The sequence below is a fragment of the Carassius auratus genome, chromosome 16 (genome assembly GCF_003368295.1).
Source record: "Carassius auratus strain Wakin chromosome 16, ASM336829v1, whole genome shotgun sequence".
NCBI lineage: Eukaryota > Metazoa > Chordata > Actinopteri > Cypriniformes > Cyprinidae > Carassius > Carassius auratus.
Genome location: NC_039258.1, coordinates 14934647 through 14939214, shown reverse-complemented (window position 1 = coordinate 14939214; position 4568 = coordinate 14934647). Strand labels below are relative to the sequence as shown.

The following is a 4568-nucleotide window of genomic DNA, read 5'->3' as shown; positions in this document are numbered from 1 at the left end:
GTAAGATTAAGGGCTAAACAGTAGGATTAAGTGCGCTCTGTCAGCGAGGCAGGTCTAATGAGCATCTCGCATCACCAAATCCCTTAAACACAACAAAGGCCGCAGCTGAGCTTCCATAGTGATGGTGTTCGGCTTGGATAAGGTTTCACTCTCTGGTTTCATGTGGCTGTTTGTAGAATCAATACTATGAACACTGTAGGGATCCAAGCCTATGGTAGCAGACGCGTTTTGCATGGTGGTGCCCACCTGCCCAGCATTTGCACTCCTTTGATCCAGCAGAACTGGGCTCAAACCCTTCAGCTTCAACTACAGCACTGGAAAGCATGAAAGAAGAAAACTGCTCTTCTCCACTCCGACTCCCTCCAATCTTGAGGCAACCGTTAAGCATCACTGGACTCTATATTCCAAGGTGAGAATATTATAGTAGACTGCATTTAAAATTTAGTCCTATATTTCTTTCCTTTTGTTGTCATGTTTAAGTGCATGAAGCATAAAGAAATGATGTGATGTGACCTAAACTCTTACTGATTTTCAATTTTACACAAGGGACAACAGGGTGTACCCAAAGAGCAACCATGAAGAGCTAAGCCAGCAGGCTAATGGAAAAAAGACTTTAAGTTCCCAGAATGATTATATCCCTGCAGTCATTAAGGGACATCGACACTTTGGCTTTGGAGGATCAGTGTTGCCTGAGTAAGCACAGAAAATTTTTAAGACATCTGACATGTATTAAATAATACACACACATGTTTGTGTATGTGTATATATATGTTATATTTCCAGAAGCAGTATTTTACATCATAATTATATTCTTTCTTTTTTTAATTAAAATTATAAATATTTAAAATATGAATTAATTTGAATACATTTAATGTTTTATTTATATTTATTCATATATATATATATATATTTACAGTGGGGATCGAAAGTTTGGGCACCCCTTGCAGAATCTGAGAAAATGAGTAATTTTCAAAAAATAAGAGAGATCATACTAAATGCATGTTATTTTTTATTTAGTACTGACCTGAGTAAGATATTGTACATAAAACATTTTAACATTTATTCCACAAGACAAAAAAATTGCTGAAATTATTAAAATAACCCCACTCAAAAGTTTGGGAACCCTTGGTTCTTAGTACTGTGTTCTGTTACCTGATGATCCTCGGCTGTCTTTCTGTTTAGTGATGGTTGTGCATGAGTCCCTTGTTTGTTCTGAACAGTTAAACTGAGCAGCGTTCTTCAGAAAAATCTTTAAGGTCCTGCAGATTCTTCAGTTTTCCAACATCTTTACATATTTGAACCCTTTCCAGCAGTGACTTTATGATTTTGAGATACATCTTTTCAGACTGAGGACATTTGAGGGACTCAAACACAACTATTTAAAAAGATTCAAACATTCACTGATGCTCCAGAAGGAAACAAGATGCATTAAGAGCTGGGGGGTGAAAACTTTTGGAATTTGAAGATCAAGGTAAATTGTACTTAATTTGTGTACCGGGAAACATACAAGTATCTTCTGTTGCTTACGAAGGGCAGAACTAAATGGAAAAAAATTATATTTCAACAAAATAAGACAAATTTGCCTATCTTCATTGTGTTCAAAAGTTTTCACCCCCCAGCTCTTAATGCGTCTTGTTTCCTTCTGGAGCATCAGTGAATGTTTGAATCTCTTTAAATAGTTGTGTTTGAGTCCCTCAATTGTCCTTAGTATGAAATGATGCATCTCAAAATCATAAAGTCACTGCTTGAAAGGGTTCAAATATGCAAAGTTGCTGGAAAACTGAAGAATCTGCAGGACCTTAAAGATTTTTCTGAAGAACGCTGCTCAGTTTAACTGTTCAGAACAAACAAGGGACTCATGCACAACCATCACAAAACAGAAAGACAGCCGAGGATCATCAGGTAACAGAACACAGTACTAAGAACCAAGGGTTCCCAAACTTTTGAGTGGGGTTATTTTAATTATTTCAGCATTTTTTTTGTCTTGTGGGCTAAATGTTAATATCTTTTATGCACAATATCTTACTCAGGACAGTACTAAATAAAATATAACATGCATTTAGTATGATCTCTCTTATTTTTTGAAAATTACTCATATTTTCACAGATTCTGCAAGGGGTGCCCAAACTTTCGAGCTCCACTGTCCATTATTAACATTTAATTTGTTTTATTAAACAGTCAGCTGTGAAACAAACAAACAATCAAACAAACATTGATCATGTCTGCTAAATGGCTTAAAAAAAAATAAGAGTAAGATTTGAATGTGCTTACCTCTAGGTCTGTAATCGTTCAGCAATATTATGACCTCACCCAAACCAAGAGAAGTAATATCCGACTGAATGACCAGCTGTATGTTAAACATTTTACATGGTTAATCTCACACACTTATTAAACATTAGGTTAGTATATATTTCTTAAGCTATTATTTAATTATTATAATTATTATTATTTTGTTTCAAGGGTCCCCAAACCAACAGACATCGACATGAGGTAACATTTAAAAAAAATATGTCCATCTCTTTTGTTGGCGACACCTTGCATGCTACGTGTATTCTTTTTTGTGGATAAATATATCTCTTCTCTTCTTGTCCTCTGCCTTTCATACTGTTGAATAACTTATTTTTTAAGTCAGACAGGGTTGGGTCAAGGACAGAGAGCAAGCACAAGCTTTTCACTATAAAAATCCTGAGACTTACAATCTGTAACTCTATCTGTGTGTGTTCTTACAGTAAGAAGATGATTAAAGTCGATATTCCAAGAGAACATCCCTACAGCTCCCACATCTCCCGGTATCCCGCTATATTTCCATCATACCGATCCCCAGTACAGCCCTCCAGTGCTTCTGCTCCTGTTCTCGTGTGGAGGCATCATCAAAGAACAAAAATATAAACAAAATAAATGCTAAATAACAAAAATGCTTTTTGTGCATTTTGGTATCCAGGCAACTCATTTCACAAACAAAACACATACATCTTTTTTTTTTTAAAGGTTGAGCAAAGATCTGCCAATGGTGCCCCCTCTAAAATATAAAATATATAGGTGCGCCTTTGTCACCTAAATATAAACGTCAGTATCGTTATGAATAAAAACATTTATCTGTAGCTCTGTTGGTGCAGATAGTTCACAGATTTCTGAGTATTTCCTTTCATTTTCTATTTAAAAGGTGTCTGAATGACCTTAGCTTCACTGAGAATGGCTTTCTTTTTACTTCTGCTTCTGAACCTCTTTCAAAAAAATGAAAAGCATGTCTCTCAGCAGCGATGTGTCCTTGAGCGTTTGCGAACACACATTCTTTCATTCTCCTAGCGTCTGTGCCACCTCTGCATACAGAAAACTGAAGAATGACTGCAATCTGTTTTTTAGCCATTGTTGAAAGTGTATAGAGGGAGTGTGAATGTTTTTAGAAAATTAGGAGTGACCTTCCCTGGGCAAATCTATCAGGCATGTCTTTCTTGTCACTTTATAATGGTTGAAAGATGTCTTATTTATATACTCTGTGAACCATGTATTTAGTTTTCTTCTTCATACACTTTAAAAAGTATACTGTTGTATTCATCTATCTACTTAATGTTTATCTACCCTGTTGAAAAAAAACAGCATATTTACATTCTACATTTACATTTAGTCATTTACCAGATGCTTATAAGGCTATTTCACGTATTTTTATTGCACAATGGGGAAATAGCCTTATATTTATTTGTTACCACCTACATCCTAGTAGCACATGACCAACTTAAAGCAGCTCATGACCAGCTGGATCAGCTTAAACCCACTCAAACCAGCAGCCATGCTTAAAAACATACCTAACCAGCATGTGCTGTTATTTTTTTTCAACAGGGTATATGTAATAATTATAACACTTGGCATGAATACGGATAGCCAACCTTATTCCTTGGCGGCTACCATCCTTGGCTGCATTTCCTGATAAGTCTGTCTCTTAGTGCGCCTTAACTAAAGGTGTCACATTTCTAGGTGTGTTCCCCGAACTATACCTAGGAGGTTGCTTAAGATATGTCTTACACGTGACATTACCAGGTGCTGTCCATGGAAGTGGTGCTGAATTGTTTGATATCAATGGCTCGGGAATCGATTATTCATTCTATGCATAGGCTGCTTTGCGTTATGTGAGAAAGTGTTGATTTTAAATAAATTGTATTTAATAAAGTGGTCACCACATACAATACAAGGATAAGAAACTACAGAGACGCTGCTTAATAATTTAACAGCTTTTGACAGAACAGAGAAAAAGTAACAAAATAAAAATATCACCTTGTGCCTACAAAACTCCAACAGAAAATACAAAAAATGCATTTCCAAAAAGATATACTACAGAAATATTTGAAATTGCATTTATCAGGACTCATAGGTTCTTTAAAAAATAATCCAAATTGCATACTTTGCATACTATTGCATACTAAATCCAATCCTGTTGATATTTATATAATTTTGAATTGAGTGTGCAAACCCACAACCTCGTGCCCAAACGTAGCTGGCAGTATATCTTCATTGGCCTTTGAATAGGTCATTTATAATACCATAACATATTTCTTAATTTACTCATGGGTTGA

The 4568-nt window shown here is 35.6% G+C and overlaps 1 long non-coding RNA gene across 1 annotated transcript; it reads left to right on the top strand.

The window, feature by feature from the left end:
- Nucleotides 1-330: 330 nt before the first annotated feature.
- Nucleotides 331-602, top strand: LOC113116868 (uncharacterized). The gene is made up of 2 exons (XR_003294090.1): nucleotides 331-409; nucleotides 547-602. It is a non-coding gene; the product is annotated as an uncharacterized LOC113116868 (long non-coding RNA).
- The last annotated feature ends 3966 nt before the right edge of the window (nucleotides 603-4568 follow it).